Here is a 13,281-nt window from a genome sequence, read left to right on the forward strand (position 1 = left end):
TCTAAGCAAGTATGCAATGCCCAGTACTTACTGATTAACTGTAGATGAAGACAGGGCAATAGCATTTTGGCTCCACCATCTAGCTCAACTGCAAATAAAGAGATTCACGCAGAAAATGCAGATTCTAGATCAATCCCAAAAAGCGTATTTTGGGGTGAGCCTATCAACTAAAATAGTAAAAAAAAAAAAAAAAAAAATTAGCTTTTTGGTGGCACATGAAAGGTATTTTTTGTAACTGTAATTTTTTCCCAAATTCAAGCTATTTTTTGTCGCTGGTGAATGAAAAAACAACTATTCTCATACCAAATTTTTCTCAGACAGCCTGACAATTCTTTTTGTAAGGTTAAGAAACTGAATAATTTTTTCCTAAATCTTACTAAATTTCTGAATCTTAGCCTAATAAATGCGCTCTTAACACTACACCGCCATAGAAAAACGCTAAGTTTTTGGTATTTATCGCCACAGAATCTTTAAATGTTAAAGTGGTGGTAATTATTCAAATTACTAAAAAAGAAAATAGTTATACAAAAAAGATTATTAGAAACAACTTTAAAGCCGGCTCAAAGAATCTTAACGGAAAAATATAAAAACTAACTGAAAAAGAAAAGAAGATTTCCCGTTTGTAAAACTTTAAACACAATGGAAGAATATTTTCTTCCTTGGACTGGAGCTTAAAAGCTATAAATAGTTAATAGCCTTGTACGAATTAAAAATAAAGATATAATTAGTAAAAGATTAAAAAAATTTCGAAATGGTATTATTCTATGCTTAAAACATTGCATATTCGAAAGTCACCCTATAGACTACTAATTTTGTCGGATGTCCCAACAAGCAGCCTCGCCTACTGTCAGAAGGAACACGACGATGAATCAAGTTACGAGAAAAGCAACCACACACCTAATTTGAATTTCCAGATTCAAACATGGAAAGGGAGAGAGTCCTGATTTACATTTATCACCCTCTCCTTATCTTCACGGAGTATTTTTATTATAAAAACAGATGCTGTATCATTCAACTGCATAGAACGGCACTTGGCCACCTCTACTCTCAAATCTACGCCAGAGATTGGGTCAAAACAAAGTCTATTTTAAAGGACAATAAAATTAAAAAATTTAAAAACTTCCCCAGAACTCAGCAAAATATGACAATTACTACTTTGCAGACGCCTTTTACGGTTCTCTGCTAGACTAGGACACTCTTCCCACAGTCAGTCCCAGTCTCTCCTTTTTAAGGGAGACTGACAGAAATACTACAGCCAGCAACCTCTATTGCCTCTGCATGGGCCCTGAATAGCAAAGCTAGAACGAATCCCAAAAGATGGAAGAGTCTAAGACGCAAACAAGGTAAAAGGAAAAAAAAGGGGGGGAGGGGGAGAGACGAGACCCGCCCAACTCTCTCAAGCCCACCTCTCCTTCACTGGACCACATAAAACCGAAAAGGTAAGGAAAAAAAAAAACCAGAAAAGGAATACCAAGAGAAAGCAAGTAAGGCTTCCTTACTCTCCGCATTCTCGGGCCCAATTCTCTACCGAAGCTCCCGGCCCACCCCACCCCACCCCCAGGGGTCCCGGCGCCATTTAGCTCCTCCGAAGCCGCCGCCATTTTCCGCCCCCGCCGGATCGCTGCTGCGCCTCGGCGGCCGCTCGCTACCCCACTCTGTAGCCTGAGCCACCGCCGCGGGCCAGGCCCTGAGAGGGGGGCCCTGGCCTGAGCGTGCGGGGACGGCAGCTTCAGCGTCATGAAGGCCCAGCTCCGACCCCGCCCGCGATGCCCGGGTGCCCACAGCCTGTGCCGGCCGACGGGAACAGGCTGGCAACAAGGGGGCCGGACAGGCTCCACTGGGCGGAGCGGCCCTGGCGGCGGTTGGGACCTGAAGGTTCCATCGCACTTACTTCCTGTTTTGGGTCCGGGCACTTTGGAAGAACCAGGATGGAGGCTCCAAAAAATACCAGGATGGAGGAAGCAGCCACGGGCAAGAGTGGCTGCAGCTGGAGTGAGCGAGCGCGACGAGCCACCGGAAACGGAGCTACGGCCGCGCCCCGCCCCCAGCCCCCGCACGCTCCCCCTCCCGCTCTCCTCTCCCTTGGGACTGCCCTGCGTGTTGGCTGTCCACGTCACTTCCGGCCAAGTTGGAGCCCTGAAAAAAGTCCCGGTTTATTGGAGCTTCGGTAGGGTCTGTGTGGCTGTTGTTTGTGGTCCGCTCCTCTTCTCTCTTCCTACTGGGAAATCTTGGTACCGACAATTCTGCTGCTGATGCTGTAAAGGAGGCTCATCTTTTTTCGGCGTAACTGTGGTCTTTCCGCCTCGGGGGGCAGTTGGGCCCAGCTGGCAGAGTTTGATAAATTCGCCAGACTCCAGAGCGGATACAGCTGGGCGTGGGGCGGAATAAGAGCCTTGTCTAGATGGAGAAGAAAGCGGGGAATTAGTCTGGCCCCTCACATTTGGTTTGCCTTGCCTTAGGCGCTTTGGGAGTGTGATGGGGTTCTGGTCAGAAGTGTCCTCTGTGAGCGTAGGAAGTTGCCACTCTAGTTTACAGTCTGAAAGCACTGTTTTTCCTAAGCCGGTTGTTCTTCAGTTACGTGGGAAGCTTTTAGAAAGGACCAATACTCGGGCCTATCCCCTAGACCAGTCTTTCAGCATCTCCGTAAGACGGTGGCAGAGATTTTGTTTTTAAAGAATTTCAAGGCCTTGAAAATCAGGGTGGAGTGGTCCGAACCTGTTACAACTATTTATGATTCCGATCTCATTTTACTTGTTTATAAAACTAGGTTTGTTGTAGTCTTCTTTCTGTGCCGGGATGACAGAAGTTTAAAAGTTACACTTGACTAATGTTCTTGCTTCCAACAACTATGTGTAGACTCACACTACGTTGTTAGGAGGGGAATGTAGTCCACCTCAGTGGTAAAGGTCAAATAAAGGCTATAGAGAATGTGAATATGTACTCCCAAATTGGTCTTAAGTAGCTAATGAGGTTAATAATGCGTAGTGATTTCCCTCCCCCATTATCTTAGCATGTTATGATTTTTCTGTGCAGTTGTGGTTTTCTTTGACTACAAAGTATGGTTGAAAGACTTTGTGAAAAGGGCAGTAATTCATCAAAGAAACATGGGAGTGGTCGTGGTAAAAAAAAACAAAACTACACAGTGAATTGGGTTTAGAAACATAGTCACATGTTAAGCCAAATGTACATGGTTTTAGCAGTAGTCCACATAACCATGCTGTTCTTTGGGGTAAAAGAATGTCTCTGGCATAAACATTGGGTTTCACAAAAGAAGTGCAAAACAGTAATGAGATACCATTATACACCTATTAGAATGACAAAAAAAAAAAAAAGCCACAGACAACACCAAATTCTTGTGAGAATGTGGAACAGGAACTCTGCTAGTGGGAATGCAAAAGTTTACAGTCACTTTGAGAGACAGTTTGGCAGTTTCTTACAGAACTAAATGTTCTTACTGTATGATCCAACAATTGCTCCTTATTTACCCATTGAGTTGAAAAGTTAAGTACACCTGAAAACCTGCACACTGATATTTATAGCAACTTTTTTCATAATTGCCAAAAAACTTGGAGGACACCAAGATGTGCTATAGTAGGTGAAGGGATAAATTGTGGTACATCCATACACTAGAATATTAGCTAATGCTAAAAAGAAATGGACTATCAAGCCATGAAAGGATATGAAGGAAACCTAAATGCATATAACCAAATAAAATAAGTCAATCTGAAAAAGTCATACTGTATGATTAAAACTACATGACATTCCGGAAAGGGGAAAACTGGAGTTAGTTAAAAAGATCAGTAGTTGTCAAGGTTTGGGGCTGGAGAGAGGAATAGATGGAGCAAAGGGTATTTAAGGCAGTGAAACAATTCTCTATGATACTAAATGCTAGATACAAGTGCTTCTACCTTTATTAAAACCCACGAAATTTACAACACCAATAGTGAACCCTAATGTGAACTGTGGTCTTCGGGTGATAATGATGTGTCATTGTTGGTTCTTCATTTGTAATAAATGTATCCCTCTGGTGGGTGATGTTAATAATGGAGGAGGCAACGCATGTGTAGAGCAGGTGGTATATGGGAAGTCTGTACCTTTCTCTAAGTTTTGCTTTGCATCTTAAAATCTAAAAAAAAAAAAAAAGTCTATTTGAAAAAAGAAAGAATGAAAGTGTGAAATAAGCCTTTGGATTTGGACAACGTGAGCCAGCATTTTTTGATTGCTTATGTGTCAAATGCTTTACATGTATTAAACTCATTTAGTGTTCACAAGTGTAAGGTGCATCAGTACAGTTATCACAAATGAATCTTATTTTAGACAACCAGAAGGAAGTGAAAAAATGTGCAAGGGTGCACAGCAGATAAGTGATAGAGTCAGAATTGAATCCTCAGCTGCAGAGCCCATGCTCTGAACTATGACTCCTGCAGCTCACAAAGTACACTTTGCAGTCTTTCTATAATGAAAACAAACTATTTCAGCCAGTTTCCAGAGTCTTTACTGAACTGGAAGATAGACACATTTGACCAATTTTCAAAAATAAATGCCAGAAGCAGCATTTTATTACATCTGACTTTATTACCAATATGTGATACTCTGTATCCTACTTGGGTATTACGTATACCACTCATTTTTATAAGCAAAACCATGAGGTAGGATTGTATTGGGGAATAGATGTTGAAGTTACACCAAAGTATGCATCTTGGCTTTATTGTTTAGTAGTGGGTATGGTAATTCACTGCTCAGTTTCATTTGCCTTCAAAACATGGAAATAATAAAATCTACCTCCTAAAATAATGTAGGCATGCATTGCACAGGGCCTGACGTGTAGTAACCAGAAAAGCAATTACTCTCAGAGCGGGTTCTAATTAAATAATAATTACATATGTAAAATTGTTAACATTTATGAGGAAGTGGTTCCTAATTAGCAACATTTTTCATAAAGCATAACCATATAGGATTCTTTTTCACCAAGGCATGACAGGGTGGTATCTAAATTATAGTTTATCTGTCCATTGTCCTCTGCCAAATTTTGCAGACTGCACTCTGCTCCAGTCTGCGTTAATTCCCTGAAAAAGTCAAGCCCATCCTCATAATTAATTCTCCCTTTCTGGGTGAGTTTCTTACATAAATACCTTTTCCAAAGTCAGTTAGTATATACTTGGGGAAGACAAATGTATTTTAATACTAGTTTAATATATAATTTTAAAAGCAAATTCAGCATCCATTTATGATAAAAACAAAGTGGATATAGAAGGAATGTACCTCAACATAGGAAAGGCCATATATGACAAACCCACAGCTAATCATACACAGTGGTGAAAAGCTGAAATCTTTTTCTCTGAGATCAGGAACAATACTGGGATACCCACTTTTATTACCACTTTTATTCAACCTAGTATTGGAAGTCTTAGCCACAGTAATTAGGCAAGAATAGGAAGTAAAAGCATCCAAATTGGAAAGGAAGAGGTAAAACTCACTGTCTGCAGATGACATGATATTATATATATAAAATCCTAAAGACTGTCAAAAAACTGTTAGAATTAATCAGTTCATTAAAGTTGCAGAATACAAAGTCAATACACAAAAACTGGTTGCATTTCTATACACTAATAACAAATTATCAGAAAGAGAAATTAAGAAAACAATTCCATTTACAACTGCATTCAAAAGAATAAAATACCTAAAAAGAAATTTACTAAGCAGGTGAACGACCTGTGTGTTGATATCTATGAAACATGAATGGAAGAACTTAGGACAAATAAATGGAAAATATTCCATGCTCATGGTTGGGAAGGATTAATATTGTTGAAGTGTTCATACTACTCAAAGCAATATACAGATTCAACAAAATCCCTTAAAAATTCTGATGGCATTTTTCACTGAAATAGAACAAAGAATTCTAAATTTGTGTGGAACCACAAAAGACCTCAAATAACCAAAGCATTCTTGAGAAAGAGGAACAAAACTGGAGGCATCATGCTCTCTGATTTCAAACTGTATTACAAAGATACATTAATTAAAACAGTATGGTATTGACATTAAAAACACACATAGATCAATAGAACAAAGTAGGCCGAAAATAAACCCATGCATATGTGGTCAATTAATTTATGACAAAGAAGTCAAGAATATACAATGTTTAAAGGACAGTCTTATCAATAAATAGTATTGGGAAAACCGGGCAGCCACATGCAAAAGAATGAAACTCAGTCACTATCTTACATCATATATAAAAATTAACTCAAAATAGATTAAAGATGGGAACATAAGACCTGAAACCATAAAACTCCTAGAAGAAAACATAGGCAGTAGTCTCCCTGACATAGGTCTTGGCAGTGATTTTTTTGAACCTGACACCAAAAGCAAAAATAAACTAAAAAGCTTCTGTATAGCAAAGGAGACCATCAATAAAATGAAGAGGCAACCTACTGAATGGGAGAAAATATTTGCAAATCATATATCTGACAAGGGACTAATATGCAAAATACGTAAAGAACGCCTACATTTCAATAGCAAAAAACCAATCTGATTAAAAAATGGGCAGAAGATCTGAATAGACATTTTTCCAAGGAAGACACAGATGACCAACAAGTACCTGAAAAGATGGTCAACATCACTAATCAGGGAGATGCAAATCAAAACCACAAAGAGATATCACTTCACACCGTTGGAATGGCTATTATCAGGGGCGCCTGGGTGGCGCAGTTGTTAAGCATCTGCCTTAGGCTCAGGGCGTGATCCCAGCGTTCTGGGATTGAGTCCCACGGTCAGGCTCCTCTGCTAAGAGCCTGCTGCTTCCTCTCCCACTCCCCCTGCTTGTGTTCCCTCTCTTGCTGGCTGTCTCTCTGTGTCAATTAAATAAATAAAATCTTAAAAAAAAAAAAAGAATGGCTATTATCAAAAAGATAAAAAAAATAAGCATTGATGAGGATGTTGAGAAAAGGGAATCCTTGTGCACTGTTGGTGGGAATGTAAATTGGTGCAACCACTATGGAAAACATTATGGATGTTCCTCAAAAAATTAAAAATAGAACAGCCATATAATCCACCAGTTCTACTTCTGGGTGTTTACTGGAAGAAAACAAAAACACAAACTCAAAAAGATCCATGCACCTCATATTTATCGCAGCATTACTTATAATAGCCAAGCTATGGAAACAACCTAAGTGCCCATCAGTGGATGAATGGATAAAGAATGTGTGTGTGTGTGTGTATAATGGAATATTACTTAGCCATAAAAAAATGAAATCTTGCCATTTGTGACAACATGGATAGACCTGAAGGGTATTATGTTAAGTGAAATAAGTCAGAGAAAGACAAATACCGTATGATTATATGTGGAAACTTAAAAAAAAAAAAAAACCCAAAAAACCCCTTCCCCCAAAAACAAACCCCAAGCTCATACATATAGATAACAAATTGATAGCTGCCAGAGGTGATGGGCGGAGGGTGGGAGAAATGGATGTACTTAAAATCTTTTTTTAGTTAAAAAAAAAAATACTAAAATTTATTATAGTAACATCATATTATCTTTAACTTGCATAATGATTGTAAGGACTATCCATAATATAATTTGAAGTCTAGGGCAACTTTCTGTAGTTTTACATGTAGGTTATTTTTACCTTAGTACTTTGTCACTGTATCCCTAGGGAATACAAGAGATTTTTAATATTATCCTAGGATTTATCTAATAAAGAATTAAATATTTTGTAGAAAAATCATAGAAATAGTTCTATCCCAAATAGAAGTTATAAAAGTATTTACAGCACAGTTATGGTATTTGCTGCATTTGCTACTTATGATTAACTCTCTTGGACTCTAGATTTTTTATAACACTTTCTTGAAGCTCATCAGTGATAAAATATTGATGAAATTAGTTTTCTTAAACACGAAAGTGTTTCATATACTGAGAGGCAGGTTCTGTTGATTATCTCATGTCCTGGATGGTATGAAAGAGATGTTTGCAAAGGCTTTTGTTCAAAGTATATGAAAAATACAATTACTGGGTAGTCCATTTTCTTTCTACACAGTTTCTGAGTCATGTTAATACAGTTTGTGGGCTACACTGGAAGTCTTTCAAGAAGTTCTGGACAGCTGATGGGGATTCCTATGCTAATAGGGGAAAGAACAAACTTTCCCTAATTAGGCCCACACATGATACTCTTCCAGGTCCTCTTTGGTCTCACATTCCTCCTCTAGGCTTTTCTCTGGGGTTTATGGCACTCCATGTAATACCCCTGTCATGCTCCTTCCTCTCCCCCCCATTTTGTGTCAGTGTCTCATCTCCACACTTCTTTTTATCTCTCAATCTAGTCACCACCTCTTTATACCCTCCTCACTTTTTCTTTTGCAGTAGGTCTTTACTGAGACTTATTAATAGAACATTAGCAAAATTTGGTTTCTCTTTCAGTTAGGAAAATGAAGAACCAAGACTTTGGATACTCCCAGTAAGCGAGGATAAAAGTTTTCATTCTGTCCTTGAAATTTTTTTGTGTGCAAAATGAAACAGTTAAGTTACTTGACTAAAATTGGGAGAATGTCTGGACCCAGATTCAAAGACCTGTTCCTTTACAGTCTGTCATAGGAGACAGAGGGATAATATACCAATAAGCCAGTAAATACTTGCCAATTTTTATAAGTTCTAAGGAGGACACAGATTGAATGCTCTGAAAGTAAGCTTTCCATGGGGTGTTCAGAGTAGGGCATTCTGAGAAGACATTTGAACAGAGACTAGAAAGATGAGAAGAAATCACCATAGTAGGGGGTAAAAGATGGGAGAGCATTTGCCCAGTTAATATGGGAAAGAGTGTATTTGTAGAAAGCAACTGGCCCGTATAATTATAAAAGGGAAAGAGCACAGTGTTAGTAAGGGGTAGGCTCAGTCTTTTAAGTCCCCTCCTCTAAGATTGGAGGTCAGCACAGGAACCAGAGGTGGCTGGACCATCTGCCACCTCTGCCTTATCTCATTGCTTCAGTTTGTCAGCATATGGCACAATACTTTAATATACTCTTAAATGTTTGTTGATATAAAAAATAATTAGTTTCTTAAGCCAGAAGATCAGGAAGCTAGCCATTTCTCTTCTTTGGTAATAGTTACTGACTACAGAGAGCTCAGTTGTTTTTCAGATAGTGTCACTACTTGCATAACTCTGGAATAAAATACATGCTCCCTTTAATTATTACTGTAGTGCAAGGAGGGTATTTTAACAGAATGCTCTGAAAGTGAGCAAACAGAAGGTTTGGAGTTACTTTATTGCCCGAATCTCCTTGTCCATCTAGAAGCAATATTTTAAGGGTAGAAGCATTGCATTTTAACCAGCAGATGTCCCTGTTGTTTAGCAAGATTTTTTTTTCTTTCTTTCCAGAGTAGTAGCTTCAACAGTAGATAAGAATTCTGTGGTTTGAATTTGTTAGTATTACACTATGGTAGCCTCATCAGTAAGAAAACCAAAGGGATATGCTTTGAAATCCAAATGTGACAAGTCTTCTATCATTTGAAGGCTTGTCATTGAATTATCCCCTTTTCAATGTACCTCTAATTCCCTTGCACAGAATACACGGTGAAAGAAATAAAAGAAGGAAATAAGGAACATGTGTAACCTTTATAGCTTTCAGGAGCTTGCACATCTGTGGTACACTTATTCCTTGGCTTCATTCTGCAGATCTTCCTGAGCACCTACTTTGTGCTGAGCACTCTTTTAGATCTCTTGTTGTAGAGATCAAGAGAGATAATGTCCTTGCCCTCAAAGAACATATTTTCTAATGGAAGAGCTTACATTGTAGTAGTTTTTCAAAAATGTGTCTTCATAAAAAACTCTTGTTTCAAGTACCAATTTACTGAATTGTTGCAACTGCCTGTAAAACTTGCTCATTATTAACAACTTAATGAGGGATTAAGACAAAATATGAATCAAATAATTTGGAGTCATCAAATTAGTCTGAATTGCAAATATTAGGAAAAGTGGATCAATGCTCATTGGTCTTGCTTCATCAAAGCACTATGCTTCTTTTAAATTACACTACAGCTCTGTATTTAATATTGTTGTTAAGCTTTTAAATTCCAGTGTAGTTAACATACAGTGTTATATTAGTTTCAGGAATACAATATAGTGATTCAACAATTCTATACATTACTCAGTGTTCATAAGTGTACTCTTAATCCCCTTCACCTATTTCACCCATCCCCCCACCTACCTCCCCTCTGGTCACCATCTGTTCTCTAGAGTTCAGCGTCTTGTTTCTTGGTTTGTTTCTCTTTTTTCTTTTCCTTTGCTCATTTGTTTTGTTTCCTAAATTCCACGTATGAGTAAAGTCATAGGGTATTTGTCTTTCTCTGACTGACTTATTTCACTTAGCATTATACTCTCTAGTTCCATCCATGTTATTGCAAACGGCAAGATTTCATTCTTTCTTATGGCTGAATAATATTCCATTGTATATATATATACCACACCTTCTTTAACCATTCATCTATCGATGGTCACTTAGGCTGCTTCTGTAGTCTGGCTATTGTAAATAATGCTGCAATAAACATAGGGGTGCATGTATCCCTTTGAATTAGTGTCTTTGTATTTGTTGGGTAAATACCCAAAGTGTGATTATTAGATCATAGGGTAGTTCTATTTTTAATTTTTTGAAGAAACTCCATACTGTTTTCCACTGTGGCTGCACCAGTTTGCTTTCCCACCAAGAGTGCACCAGGGTTCCTTTTCCTCCCCATCCTCGCCAACACCTGTTGTCTCTTGTGTTGTTGATTTTAGCCATTCTGACAGCTGCGAGGTGATATCTCCTTGGCATTTTGATTTGCACTTCCCTGATGGTAAGTGGTGATGAACATCTTTTCATATATCTGTTGACCAGCTGTGTGTCTTCTTTGGAGAAATGTCTGTTCATGTCTTCTGCTCATTTTTGGCTGGATTATTTGTTTTAGGGTGTTGAGTTGTATCAGTTCTTTATATATTTTGGATACTAACCCTTTATTGGATATGTCATTTGCAAATATCTTCTCCCATTCAGTAGGTTTCCTTTTAGTTGTGTTGATTTTTTCCTTCACTGTACAGAAATTTGTGTTTTGATGTAGTCCCAAAAGTTTATTTTTGCTTTTATTTCCATTGTCTGAGGAGACCTATCTAGAAAAATGTTGCTTTGGCCGATGTCTGAGACATTACCACCTGTGCTCTCTTCTAGGATTTTTATGGTTTGAGGTCTCACAGTTAGGTCTTTCATCCCTTTTGAGTTTATTTTTGTGTATGGTGAAAGAAGGTGGTCTACTTTCATTCTTTTGCATGTGGCTGTCCAGTTTTCCCAACATTATTTGTTGGAGACACTGTCTTTTTCCCATTGGATATTCATTCCCCCTTTGTCGAAGATTAATTGACCATATAATTGTGGGCTTATTTCTGGGTTTTCTATTCTGTTCTATTGATCTATGTGTCTATTTTTATGCCCATACGAGGCTGGTTTGATTACTGTAGCTTTTCATAGACCTTGAAGAGTGGAATTGTGATACCTCCAGTTTTGTTTTTCTTTTTCAAGATTGTTTTGGTTATTCAGGGTCTTTTGTGTTTCCATACAAATTTTAGGATTGTTTGTTCTAGTTCTGTGAAAAATGCTGTTAGTATTTTGATAGGGATTACATTAACTCTGTAGATTGCTTTGGGCAGTATAGATATTTTAACAATATTTGTTCTAGTCAAAGCACTTTGAACAATATCTGGCAAATAGTAGGTGCTCCAAAATGTCAGGTATTGTTATTTGTCTTGCCCATTATAACAACAAAAAAATGAAAAACAGGAGAGAATTGTGTTATTTGACCATTGAGTAGGATTTATTAGGGTGACAATTCCATCTCAGTGAAGAGCATTAGAATATAAAAAAATTATTCACTAAGATTTATATTGAAAAAAAGATTTATCTTGAAATAAAAATAGCTAACAGGTAGTCTATTTTTAGATAACTTCTTAATTTATTTTAAACTGCCTTCCAAAATGTCAGTCTATTGCTAATAGATATGGAAAGGAATATTATAAATTGCATTGTTTTGAGTTTTTTTGTTTCTCTGAAACTCCTTGGGAAGAGGCCTGTTTTCATGTTTCTGGACAAAGTGCTTTATGTACTGGAGAAGGTGATATGGCCACTTATTTGAGGAAACCCCTTCTACAAAGTTTCACTGGATACTTTTAACATGCATACAACAGATGCATATAAACACATGCAAGCTAAAGGTCTTTCTTGGCCTGAAATAGTTAGACTTAAAATCCAAACTCAACAGAAAACACTGTTTATCAAAGAAGCAATTCCACCAAAAACAATTACCTGAAGTATCAACCTAGTCTTTTAATACCTACCCAATTTAAGAACATCTACAATGTATTAAATATAGCCATATCAAATTAAATTCCAGAGCATAATACCTTTGTTATAATGACTACATCTTAAGTGGGCGGACCTGGTAAAAACATGTAATATATAATTTTTAATTTAATGAGATTGGGAATAACAGGATTAGGAAAGCAGAGCTGCTGTGAGCCATCTGTTCAGAGTGGTGAACAGTATTATTACATATAATCCTGTTTTAGAATTGTAGCCATTGCAGCAGTATTACACGGATACCAGCAAACCTAGAGTAAGGAAGATATGTGGCTCCCACAGTCACAGTATCACTAATGTCTTTTTCCTCTGTTTACGTTTCTTACCAGAAATTTACATTTAGGCCAAACTTTGGTCTGTGTTAGTTCAACCTGGTATACTATGACATAAGCCTGTTACAGCCATTCTTTGAAGGTGAAACTACTTTCTCTATTTCCATTATAATTGGATAATCTCTATTTTTGTTGAACAGGAGCCCATTTTCACACGATGCTGCAGTCTTTTCCTTCTTTTCCTTTGCCAAAGAGCCATCTGCCATGAAATCATTATTGAGAACACTCTTGATCTTGAGCCTGTAATAAATTTTCACAAGAATCTCCTCTGAGAAGGAACCCATGCTGCTTTGCCATTGTCGACCAATTGCAGGAAAAATATATGATACAACAATATCTCATACATAATGTTATAAATAACTATGTTATTTGAAAAGGTCACAGTAAATATAGTACTCTATAAGCAATCTGTCTCTTGCAGTGGCTAAAAACAAAAATGAATCTGAAGCCTTTGCTTTTAGGCCTTTCCTACCTCTCTCCACTGCAACTACATTTTGAGAAAGTAATAATTTGGATGAAGTATTTAAAAATTAGATTTCCCTAGGATAAGTGGCTTATAACTGCTGGTAGGATGCAACAA

General features: G+C 37.7%; 2 protein-coding genes across 10 annotated transcripts in view; one reads left to right on the forward strand and one right to left on the reverse strand.

Moving 5' to 3' along the window:
• The window catches only part of DMTF1 (cyclin D binding myb like transcription factor 1), a 44,306-nt gene extending 42,266 nt beyond the window's left edge, over positions 1 to 2,040 (reverse strand). For 2 of the 3 annotated variants that reach the window (XM_045793352.2, XM_045793350.2), the window contains exon 1: positions 1,892 to 2,040. The gene's annotated coding sequence lies outside the window, so the exon portion shown is untranslated. Of the gene's footprint in view, positions 1 to 31; positions 168 to 1,891 lie in introns of all 3 variants that reach the window. The other variant, XM_045793351.2, reaches the window with a different exon arrangement.
• An 8-nt stretch (positions 2,041 to 2,048) lies between these two features.
• The window catches only part of ELAPOR2 (endosome-lysosome associated apoptosis and autophagy regulator family member 2), a 251,496-nt gene continuing 240,263 nt past the window's right edge, over positions 2,049 to 13,281 (forward strand). For 3 of the 7 annotated variants that reach the window (XM_087861114.1, XM_087861113.1, XM_087861117.1), the window contains exon 1: positions 2,090 to 2,167. The gene's annotated coding sequence lies outside the window, so the exon portion shown is untranslated. Of the gene's footprint in view, positions 2,168 to 10,760; positions 10,820 to 13,281 lie in introns of all 7 variants that reach the window. The other 4 variants (XM_087861115.1, XM_087861112.1, XM_087861118.1 and 1 more) reach the window with 4 other exon arrangements.

The sequence above is a fragment of the Ursus americanus genome, chromosome 3 (genome assembly GCF_024610735.1).
Source record: "Ursus americanus isolate L20-20 chromosome 3, mUrsAme1.1.p, whole genome shotgun sequence".
Taxonomy (NCBI): Eukaryota; Metazoa; Chordata; class Mammalia; order Carnivora; family Ursidae; genus Ursus; species Ursus americanus.